This window comes from Cebus imitator, unplaced genomic scaffold (assembly GCF_001604975.1).
Source record: "Cebus imitator isolate Cc_AM_T3 unplaced genomic scaffold, Cebus_imitator-1.0 Scaffold225, whole genome shotgun sequence".
NCBI lineage: Eukaryota > Metazoa > Chordata > Mammalia > Primates > Cebidae > Cebus > Cebus imitator.
The window spans coordinates 171,793-184,250 of record NW_016107540.1 but is presented as its reverse complement, the minus strand read 5'-3'; the positions used below and the strand labels follow the sequence as shown (position 1 = coordinate 184,250).

Here is a 12,458-nt window from a genome sequence, read left to right as displayed (position 1 = left end):
ATCGTATAAAGTGGTATGATATGAAGGAGTGGTGATGTAAGATCATACAAAACAACAAAAAAAAAGTCTTTGGAGCGAACTTTCAAGAATGTTTTTAATAAATTATATTTTTTCAGTTTTAAATGTGTGTGTGTGTAATTTTTAAAATAGTTGTTACTAAGCATCATCTTACGTGAAAATAGCTACTCTCAGGCACGTGTTTTGCCTCTCCATGTGCTTCTTCTCCGATTATGAAAGCGAGTTTCTGATGAGCTGGTTTCAAGGGATTTGGCTGAGTTTACAGCAGCAAGTGGAAAGCATTTCAAGCGTTGCCTTCTAGCATGTAAGTACACAGGGCCTGTGGGTGTCGCATTCACAGCCCGCTCTGGGCTGACCAGTCTCCAGACTCTTCCAAGCAGATCGGAAGCTGTAACCTGCGGTCCAGGAATAGGCTTTGTCTTCGGAATCCCTGAAACTGTATTCATGTTTCCGTTCTGTGTCTCCCGCTCTTTACTTTTTAGTATTAAGGAAGACAGCTCAGATGTTCCCATCAGTCTCGGGGCGTCCATGACCTGAGGAAGTGGCAGCGCTCCTTAGCTAGAGGAAGACGAAATCACAGCTCTGAGTAACCACCTCTGTTGTGCTGGACACGGTGCGCTTTTCTTAGGACCTGTGACGAGGTACAGACGTTTGTCAAACAGAAAAGGAAAGCAAGTCTGCACATTCCGGCAAACCCTGCGCCATCTTTCAACAGGTTAAAATTCCGGAGTTTGGAGTGTTTTTTTCACAGCAGGAGGGAATCCTCGCAATTGCTTCATTGAAAAACCTAGGCAGCCCCGGAGCGGAAGCCAGTCCCCGGCCCAGTCCCAGCGCGCAGCAGCCGGCCTCCTCTGTCCTTCCAACAGGACACTGGCCGCTGTGTCGTCTGCCGAGGACTTGGGGCAGGTGCAGAGGCCGCGGCGTCTCCAGGACGGCGGCGTGGGTCTCGCGGGGCCGGCTGCTGCTGCAGATGCGGCATGGGGCGGGCAGACCCGGGCGCCAGAGACGGCGGGGCCCTGTGCCCAAGGAGCAGGGCGTCCCCTTCCGGCACAGGAAAGGGCCAGGGTCGTCAGATGCCTCCCCACCCCGGCTCTCCACTGCGCCTTCGGGGATAAACACAGCAGATCCTCCTGGGTGTGTGGACCAGCGGACACAGTCTGGGCGCTGCTTTGCAGCGAATGTGGCGTCAGGCGGTGCGGCTGGGCCTCGGCCTTGTGTTCTGTGCACCCGCTCGATTTCCCGAACCCTCTAGGGGCCGATGAGGGGAAAGCTGGGGCTGAAAGGGAACTCCCAGGACTGCCTGGTTCGGATCTGCAAATCTGCCGCGATGGGGGCCTGCGCCAAGGCTGCAACGTTCCTGTGCGGGGTATGGCCATCTGCCGTGTCTATGACACTGCAAAGGGGATGCTTCCGGATCCCAACACGCACATCGTCCCCAGCCAGGTGATCGCACAGACTGCCACTGCCGTGCGGGGTTGACTTCCCGTCCGTTTGACACCGTTTGCCGCGGCACGATGGCGCAGTGAGGGCGCAGAGGAACTGGCAAGCATGACTGCTGGAGGAAGATGGGTCCTGATGAAGGAGGCAAAGCTTTTTTCAAGGGTGCATGGTCCAGTGTTCTCAGAGGCCTGGGTGGTGCTTTTGTGCTCGTGTCGTATGATGAAATCAAGAAGTACACATAAGTTATTTCCTAGGATTTTTCCCTCTGTGAACAGGCATGTTGTACTGTATGACATATCTCGAGCGTTCTTGACAGATTTCTGGCTGTCAATGTATCAGTGGTGACTATTTCCTCGTTGAAAATGGGAAGCAATAATATTCATGTGACCAGTTTTCTCTTAAAGCTATTTCCATGATGATGATGAGGAGACTCAATTATATTTTTTATTTCAGTCGCTTCTAATAAATAACAAATTTGGAGAAATACAAATATCTAAAATAAATAAATACCTATGGCTTTTTATTTACTAACAAATTTAACCATGGTTATGATGCGCACCCTGCATTACACAAATGTCAAGGATGAAAATTCCTTATCTGTTTAAAGTTGTGTATATTTAAAAGACTAAAGAGAATATTTAAAAATAATCACATTTTAACTTTCTGATGATTTTTGCATTGAAGATAACAGCTAAAACTTTGTCCAGTGTAAAACGGAGAGAGATCTATTGCCAGTTACAAGTGGCTCAAGGATTTGAACAACCTTTTCCAAAAGAACTGGAAAAGCTGAAGGAAGTATTTTAAGTATGTATATTAAGGCAATGTAAGGTCAAAGACATGGTGAAGAATTATATATTTGAGACTCCTAGGAAAAAGAAAATTCAGAGATATGAACCCTGTTTTTTAGGTATTTCCTGGCCAAAACTGCTCATTTAGGGGAGATTCAGAGAGACTGAAAACATGAATAATGTGTTCTAATGACTCAGGCAGCTAAGAAGAAAAGCAACCTAGACTTAGAGCCCATTAAGAAGGGAGAACGTGTTGAAATTTTGAAGAGTGGCACCACAGGGATGCAGTTTTCAAAGTGTGGTCTAGACAGCCTACATCATTTTTCGTCACCTAAGTTCTAGAACAAAGCACAGAGGAACAAAATGATGAAAAACAAAAGCTCTAACATACATAAATTGGAGCCTTGAAGGTTGTAGAGGAAAAACAACCTGTTTACTCAGCACTCGACTTCAGTGTCAGACGTGTGTGTATGCGTCATGTGTGTGTCTGTGTGTGTGGACGTGGTGTGTTTCCCACACAGACTAATTCTCCAATTCTCCAGACACCAACTGGGTGTCTTAAATTCAGTTGTAACACTAGCCACCTGAAGTTAATGCAGACTCCACAGGTAAAGAGCTAAGTCCAACAAGACTGCCCCTCACTTCAGACACTAAACACAAGTAATGGATCCTTATGTTACCCAGATTTCTATCCAACTTCACTATAAGTCAGGGGTTCCCATGAACCCCTCCTTAAGTTCAATATTTTGCTAGAATGGCTCACAAAGCAATGAGTTCACAGGAACAGAGATCTCCTTCTCTTAGCAGAAGGGTCTGTCCTCTGACTTACCTTGTATGGGAGATCAGAAGAGGCTTGCAGAGAGGAGTGGTGGTTTGATTTACCTGGGGATCTTTTGGGTGTCTAGGACCACAGCCTGTACCAAGCAGGGGGCTACCATTATTCACGGGCCATCCTGTTCCTCTGGCAGAGGAACTAAATAAACCTATCACTCAAGATTCCTTTTCCACACCAAATCCACTGCTGGTTCGTTTCCCAAGGACTCCTGAGTACTACAAACCCCATCAAAACACTGCGGCTTTATTGGTCTGTGGTTACAAGAACTACCCACTCACCTAAGGACTATTTATTGAGAACCGCAAGTTACTGATTTTAGCACCGGGGAGCAGAAGACAAAAATCCCTGTCCTGTGGCATTCACATTCTAATCGGCAAGACAGAGAAACAACAATATGTATAAAAGTAATTCATTCATGTAATGCTATAAAAAGATTAGAGACGCAGGGAAACTTTAGAGGGATGTATTGAACCCATGGGAGGAACTGTGGAAATGTAAATCATTTAAATGGAGTTACTAGGACAGAACGTGTCCAGAAGATGGTTAGAACCATTTGGCTTTTCAAAGCCCTGAAAGTCAAAAGTACTCTACCTGGATCGTCAGGTGGGATGATCCTCACCTGTTCCTCCTTTGGAGGACAAATAAAACAGGATGATTGGAGATGCGTGAAACGTGATTGACGTCTCTGCGTAATCAGGACTTGCAACACCCTGATTGCTCCTATCTGATTTCTCCTGACAATCATTCCCCCCCATTAAATAAAAATATTAAAAAATAAAAAATAAAGTACCCTACCTGACTTCCAGAAATTCTGGAAGGATAACAAGGGACAAGGCGTTTCCAACTCCCCTGACAACTTGAAATCCCAAATTTGTGTAAGCTCGTCTCAGTTTGTTTCGTATGGACATTAGTGCCAGATAAATAAAATATCTTCATGGTTTCTGTTCTTAGGGTGTCCTTTGAGACAGTCTAAAGTGAAATCAGTTCCCCAAAAATATTGTTTTCTAGTCAAATTAACCAGCCCCTTTATTTCCTATCTTTTGACAACTTTCGGTTGCCATTCATAAGAGGTTTGTGCAAACTGCAATTTCATCCAGCACATAATACTAGAAACACATGGGTACGCCATGGCCTGAGAAGGCTTCACAAAATAAAGTCTCTGGATATGGAAATAAATTTTGGTGAATGGAAAATCACTTATCAGAAAATCCAATGCACATTTTCCCCCATCAGCTAAATAGTTCCAGAACTTTATAAAAAACAAAATGGTATCCGCTTTTAAAAAGCATCGCTAATACGTTCCTTTATTGCAGACAGCTTTCTGAATCACATTAAAAGCACAAGATCAGAGTTGCCACAAGTTGCATTTTATCAGCACAAATGAGGGTGTTATTTTTTTCTTTTGCCATACAAATTAGAGCGATTATTTAAATTCAAGCTGTGATAGTTCTGGGGAGAATGATTGCACATATATTACTCAAAAAAAGAAGGAAAAAAAAGAAAAAAGAAAAGCTCACAGTAGGAATCTGCAATGCAGTGTTCAGTTTTGTTTGTGTTTGTTTTTTTTTTTAAGCCAGCTACTTAGCAGTAATTTATTGGCCTATTACATCCACATTTTGCTGAATTCAGAAAGCCTATACTTGTCATGTTTACAACTAAACATACTCATAATCCTTTCTCTGTACTGAAATTTTAACAAAGCCATAAACCAAAGTAAACATCAATTAAAAGATGCTGATTGTAAATTTAGAGGACATTAAATAAAATATTCTTAAAAACCCTCTTTTCTAAAGTTTCAGTGTCCAATATACACGTAATAAATCCTTCAGTTAGTGCTAATGCATATTTCATAGCTTCTTGCTCTGTGCTAAGGAATATTCAAAAGAAATGGACACAGAACTACCTGTGAAATTGCTTTTCCTCACCAAACTGCCTCCAATGGTTTTCAACACAAAATCAGATTAATGAGAAGCTCAGGAAGACCTGTAGCCGACACTGAAGAATCTAAGACAGAATTTATAGAATGAAATTCCTCCTCATGTTTTTATGTACAAATGAATTTTTTTATAAACCTCAAAAATGAGACACAATTTTGCCTGAAATATTGAAATCTATTTTCTTCTTCATATTAATTAAATAGAAAATCAAATTAAATTAGAAATAAAAATTATACCCATTAAAAGGCCATTTATTCTCTTTCTTCTGATCCTATTACAAAATTGAGGCACCAGCAGATGGAGGAATTTGTGAAAAGCCAGGGAAGTTAGGCTGGGTCAGTGACAAAGGGCAGCCCCGTAGGTCGGAAGTCAGCTCTTCTCCTGCTGGTGTTAAGAGTGGAGAGCATACATTGGTGCCATGGCGGTGAATGCAGGCAGCACGGGAAAGTAATCCTTGATTCTTTACAAAACAGCTTTTGGGGGGCACTGTTAAAGATTCATTTAGAAGTAGACTCCCATGTCTAGGGAAGAAAAAAAAAGATAAACATGATTGATTGCTAGTAAAATTAATAGAATTTGTATATAAATGTCATTTAGAAATCACTGACTTATGCAGTCTATCTATTTCTTCTTTGATATTTGTGATTGATTCTAGTTGGAACCAATTGCTTATATTAGGTTTGTGCAAAAAGCATGATTACTTTTGCACCAATCTAATAACTTAGTGGTTAAAGAATCAATATTAATGGTGATCAGCAGTGATTAGAAAGAGAATATACTACTAATCAACATATCTTAAAATAACTTCTCTTGGAATTAATGAAAATTTTATGAATGAATTCCCCAGTGTGGTTCTGTTAAAGTCCAGAATCATTTTTCTAGGGGCTTGTGGTTTTCACTTACAGTTTTTAAAACCACACTGCTTCCAAGCAATACTTGATCATGCTGCCATGTGAAAGAATTCCTTGAATCTGCTAGAAATATAAATCAAGTTTTGGCATTAAAGCAGTCTCAAATATATGAGATACTCTCATATTTGAGAAGAATTTGGGAGGAATAAAGGCTATATATTTTACTTCTCCCTCTTCCATTTCAGATTGCTAACTTTGGGTATATTCATGCATTTTCAGAAAAAATAGACTGAACCTTAAGAACAAAGCACTATTAGTGGTATTTTCAAAGAGAAAAAAGATACACCAAAACTATTAAACATATACATTATTGAGATCCTTTATATGATAAACTAAGCTTAGCTATCTTTAAAAATATAATGTATTTGAATTCAGACCTTTCTATTTGTGTATCAAAACATGTCTCAACTCATTGGAAAAGTAGCAAACATATACATTATGCCACCTAAGGCATAACTACCTGAAGGTGCCCTTCAATCAGATGCCATAAATTACATCTGGAGGATGAAGGAAATTGCAATATGAATATACATAAATCATCAAAAGTACAATCTGTCTTTTCAACCTATGTATGAAATGGAATGAGACAAACTATAAGGCCATATTTCAATATTGAAAGGAAACCCAGAATAATTTTTGCTGGATGGAGAATAGTGACGTGCTATTATGATAAAAATTTACTCCAAACTGCCATTAATGTCTAGTATAGAGAAAATATAGCAATTATTATTATTATATTAAATAAGAGAAATAAAAATAGCTGAGTGTGTCGTAGAAAAAGGTGGATCAAATAAAAGGTGGCATATCTTAATTATAAGACAAATTAAGCAACGAAACAGTTGGCATGGAAAATTTCCTTTCATCGCTATCAAAGTTGGCTTCAGATCTAGTAAGAAATTCTTTTAGAAAGTTTTTATAAAGGACATTGTTTACAAATTTGCCAAGTTCATGTAAGAGATAACCTTTGAGATTGCCTTATAGTTCAACAAAAGATATCATAATCTAGTTAAATATAACTTGATATTAAAATTAACTCATCTCAATGTTTTTTCAACTTAGTTCCAAATGTTTAACGTAGCTATAGAAAGCAAGAGTTCAATGAGGAAAAATGACCGTTTGAAGTAATAATTTTGGCATAGGGAAAACAAGATACACATGTAAGCTTTTATAATATGAAGCAGAAAAGTCTATATCCTAGAGCCAATTATAGAATGACACAATTGCCTACACAAGAGGAAATGATAGATGTGTTCATTCCAATCCATTACTGAAATAAAGGATTTCTCATATGTAGAATATATGCATGTATATACATGTATATGTGTGGAGAAAAATGTATTTATTAATTATGTAAATATAGAGAAGAAAATAATTACTCCTGGAGAAAAAAAATGACTTAAAAGTATTTTAAATCTCTACGAGCTGGGTCATTCCCTGTGAATCTTTCAAAGAGATTTTTGCCTCTATTTCAATTTTCTTCTGTCATTTCAATTTATAATTATAAAAAGAGAACATTGCTTAGTGGTTAGGATAATGGGATATCATGATGAAATTATTAACAGAGGAATCTGAGACCTTGAGATGAAAAGAAATGTAAAGTACTATCTTTTAGTAATAAATGTCATAACTTAGAGTGTGCCCACAGCAACTTTAAGTTTCAGTGACAGGGGACACACAAAAAAGAACATATTATCTGCATTTTTTGTAATTTTTCTGGCTACCAGGTCCTCTGCTCATTGCTGCAAATAAAAGACAAGGACAGACACTGTGCCTGTTTTTAACAAATGGAGGAGGCAAGCAGGGTAATGAAATTATTGGTAAATAACAACTGGGATCAGTACCTCAGAGGAAAGATATGGAGAGCAGAAAGAGAATGTAACAGAGGGCCTAATGCGCTCTGAATAATGATGGAATGGAAAGCTTTCCTCAGGAGGCTGAAGTACTAAGGAGCAAACCAAAAGAAGGAATGATGTGGAAGATATTCTAGGCAGAGAAAACTGCAGGAGCAAAGGCTCCATTTGGAGAACGACCTTAAAATATTGAAGGAAAAGAAAGAGTCCATGTGGTTGGGGCACAAAAGCTATAGAGAAAGTGGAGCCAGATGAGGTTGCAGAGCTAAGCAGGACTTCAATCCTGTGAGCTTTTAAGGCTCACTGCATTAAAAGTAATGGCAAAAACCACAATTAGGTTTGCACCAAACTAATAAGACAAATCCAGGCTCAATTTAATTACAAGTTGAAATTTAATGGTGTTTTAATCTGAGAGATGAGATATGGTAATAGGAATATTTACCTATCTTTCTGATATTCAAACTAATTGTATGATAGGCATATGGGTCCTGGACCGTGTTCACTGGAATCGAGGCCCAGGTTAGTGAAAGGAATGTGGAAAACATGACCTATTAATTCCTAGGGATAAGGGTTTGCAAAGAATAGACTGGATTGGAAGAACATTGATCAAGGGGAAAGTATGGACTGAAGTGTGCATGGCTCTCAGCCTGCTAGGAAACCAGGGCACAATTTGAGATGGGGGGGGGCACTGGGGTAGAAGAGGGCAAAACACTGCTACACACACTTAGATATTTTCCTTTCCTTCCTGAAAGAATCAGCTGATCGTGTGTTTGACTGCATTTGGTTCCTACTGCTGCTGTGACAAATTGCTGCACGCTCAGTGGCTTAACACAACAAAAATTTGTCTGACAGTTCTTAAAGGTAAGAAGTCCGAAATCGTCCCACTGGGTAGAATCAAGGGAGACATTCCCTCTGGAAGCTTCAGGAGAAAATAGTTACATTTGCCTTTTTCAGCTTCCCGGGCTGCCCACATTCCCTGTCTCTTGTCCCTGTTCTGCCATCACTTTAACCTCTGCGTCCATTGTCACATCTCCTTCTGTGCCTCCTGGCTCCCTCTTTCACTTACAAAACCTCTATGAGGACACTGGGCCCAGGATAATTGTCTCATTTCAGGATCCTTACACATGTCTACAAAATCGTCTTTGTCATGTAACATAGTCATAAGTTCTGGGGATTGGCTGGCGGACATCTCTGGGGGACCATTACTCTGCCTGCCACAATGACACAGCTAAATTTCTGGGAATAATGGAAAAAAGTGTTCTAATTATCCAAGCCTCCATTCTCAGAAAATAGTTGATATGAAAAGTACCTTCAGCAATAGTAGAAATTGGGAATATATGTGTGTGTGTGTGTGTATAATTATATATATATAGAATTATATATATATATATATATATGGATATATAATATATATAGAAAATTACATATATAATATATATATAGAATTATATATATATATATATATATATATATATATATATAGAGAGAGAGAGAGAGAGAGAGAGAGAGAGAATAAAAAGGAAGAGATTGAAGAAGAACACAAAGGACCAACTCAGATTTTATCTTGTAGACAATGTGCAGATATCTTCCAAGGGTTCAGTAGAAGATATCTAGGCAGGATACCCTCAATAGAGTCTGAATTAGAAGAGCAGAGTTGGCAAGAAAGGGTTGCACCTTGGGAAAGAAAGGTGCTAGTCCACTTGAAATCCCATTCAGTGGGGTGGTCAGTGGGTAGTCAGGTGTGCTAGGCTGCATAAGGGAACAGTCACACCAAACTGAATGTCTCTCTCTAATTTTCAATCAACCCACTGCATGGAAATCTTTTTCTGCCATTCATTTATTCCTGGATCTACTCATCCAACAAATATTTCATGAGTACCTCCACACTTATTACAGGTTCCCTGGCTACAGCAGTGAATAAAACAAGGTTTCTCCTCTCGTAAAGCCTATGTTCTAGATGGGAGAGAAAGACATTAGAAAATGAATAATTTGTAAGATGGTATTAGGTAACGCTAGTCTCTAAAAGGGAAAGTAATGCTGAATAAGGTAGTAGGAGGGAGAAAAGAAAAAGAAATAAGAGACATATGAGCAGGGACATGTGAGCAGAAACCTAAAAGAGAGAAAGGGAGTGACCTAAATGGATTTTGCAGGCGCATGAGGAGAGGAAAACAAGAATCAAAGCTTCTCCTTGGCATTCTTGGTGGGCACTGAGGAGCCAGTATATCCGGGGATGAGAACACGAGGGGACAGTCGGAAGATAATGAGGTTAGGAAGGTGTCCTAGGGTGCGATCGTGTAGGTCAAGCTTCTGGATTTTATTGTTAGGCTATTGGAACATGGGAATGAGGAGATCTAATTTGCATCCTAAAAGGTAAGCAGCAGTTTGCCAGCTTCCAAGGGGGCAGGAGAGCAAGAGAAAATAATAAAGCTAGTACTTCATTGTTACAGGGAGTAAGTAGGCCAGCTTTAATTAGAATTCCACTAGAAGACTGTAGTATTGAAGAGGAAAGAAAAAAAGTTGTCTTTGTCTATTTGTGCTGTCATAACCAAATGCAACATACTGGAAATTTATAAACAATAATAATTTATTTCTCATGATTCTAAAGGCAGGAAGCCCAGGATCAAGGCACTGACCAGATTGGTGTCTGATGAAGGCAGCTCTCTGCTTCCAAGATGGTGCCTTGTAACTACATCTTCAGAGTAACTGTATCCTTGATTTGGAAACCTCTGTCATCAATATTCACCTTCACTGAACAGGCTGAAAGGCATGAATAACCACACAAGCAGACAGTTGGCCTCTCCCTGGCAATGGTTCACTATCAGGCACAGAATCTCTTCCCTAAGAAAAAGAGTAAATCCAGAATGGAAGCATTGGAGGCCAGATCAGGAAGGAAGGCTAGGTAAAGAAAGGCACTCCACAGCTAGATAGCCACAGGAAACAGTGAAAAAATGGCCAGGGCCGAGAATCCATTACTGGAGGGGGTATTGATCTGTGAGCTCCCTTAACTCTTTGGGGCGCTGGAATTAAAAGGAAAAACAATCCTGGTAATAGAAACTTACCCTAATCAACAATCATCCTGAAAACAAACAAAAAACGGACTCTGGAAGTGTTCAGATGTATGGTAGTAGTACCCAGGTATGATCTACCTATGTTTCTGTGGAGTAACTTTACAATCAGAGGTATGTCTCTTATTTTTCCATAGATGACATATAATTTTAAAAGCAATAATGCCTATTATATAATTTGCATCATAAAAGAAGAAAAGAAGTAGCACTTAAGGGGTGTATTTAAAATAAAGATATACTTAAGACAGTGCCTTCGTGGTACCTCCTAACTCTTTGAGACTCTGTGGGTAGCTATGCAATATCTTTCCAGAAAACATGTACAGAAAAGTTCAACTTGCATTTCAAATAAAAGAACATTTACCCTCATATATAGACATTTACCACTGTAGTATTTTATTATATAAGACTATATAACCCCTTATTTGAAAAGATTATGACAACACTAAATATCAAACCTTACTGAATATTGCCACAGCTCTAAAAACAATTTAATAGTTTATAAACTAAATAGGAGAGAATAAAGCAGTGTCAGCAACAACAACTACGAAATATAAGGCCTCCAAAGGAGAGCAGTTGATAAAGAAACTAGAAATTCGGAAACTATAAACCAGAAAGTGCAAAAGCTTTTAAAAAATATTTATCACGACTTTTTAACTCTTTTAAAAAATGTCTTCTGGCCGGGCGCGGTGGCTCAAGCCTGTAATCCCAGCACTTTGGGAGGCCGAGGCGGGTGGATCACGAGGTCAAGAGATCGAGACCATCCTGGTCAACGTGGTGAAACCCCGTCTCTACTAAAAATACAAAAAATCAGCTGGGCATGGTGGTGCGTGCCTGTAATCCCAGCTACTCAGGAGNGAGATCGAGACCATCCTGGTCAACGTGGTGAAACCCCGTCTCTACTAAAAATACAAAAAATCAGCTGGGCATGGTGGTGCGTGCCTGTAATCCCAGCTACTCAGGAGACTGAGGCAGGAGAATTGCCTGAACCCAGGAGGCGGAGGTTGCGGTGAGCCGAGATCGAGCCATTGCACTCCAGCCTGGGTAACATGAGTGAAACTCCGCCTCAAAAAAAAAAATGTCTTCTAAGAATATACCACAATATTAATGATCATGACATTATGGAAGTGTCATTTGAGTTTATTTTGACTTAGATTTCTCATTTTGGTTCTGTTTCCTTTTCAATATGTACTAAGTGTTTGATATGTATAAGTTTGAACAATACTTAGGAATTTCTGTTCAGGATGTAGAAAGATGGAAAGAGGGCCACTCCACCTGTACAACAAGGCATATGTCAGAAAATCTGCAAATCAACTTTTATTGAACGTATCTGAGAGCTGAGGTCACAAGGTGCTCTGGTTTAAGTATGGTTTGCTTTTCCTTACCAAAGTCACTTTGAAATTTCATCCCAATTTAGTGATGTTGAAAGCTGAAGCCTAATGGAAGGCATAAGCCCTGGGGGCAGATTCTTCATGATTGGCTTGGGGCTGTTCTCATGGTAGTGAATTCTCTATCTGGTGAGACTTAGTTTCCACAAGAGTGGGTTGCTCTAAACTCAGCATTTTGTCACTTTGCATGTGTTTTGATTGAAGATGAAACAATCAGTGAAATTAAATC

The 12,458-nt window shown here is 39.7% G+C and overlaps 1 non-coding gene across 1 annotated transcript; it reads left to right on the top strand.

The window, feature by feature from the left end:
• The first annotated feature begins 3,677 nt into the window (after positions 1-3,677).
• On the top strand, positions 3,678-3,810 carry LOC119466759. The gene has a single exon (XR_005195221.1). It is a non-coding gene; the product is annotated as a U8 small nucleolar RNA (small nucleolar RNA).
• Positions 3,811-12,458: the final 8,648 nt, after the last annotated feature.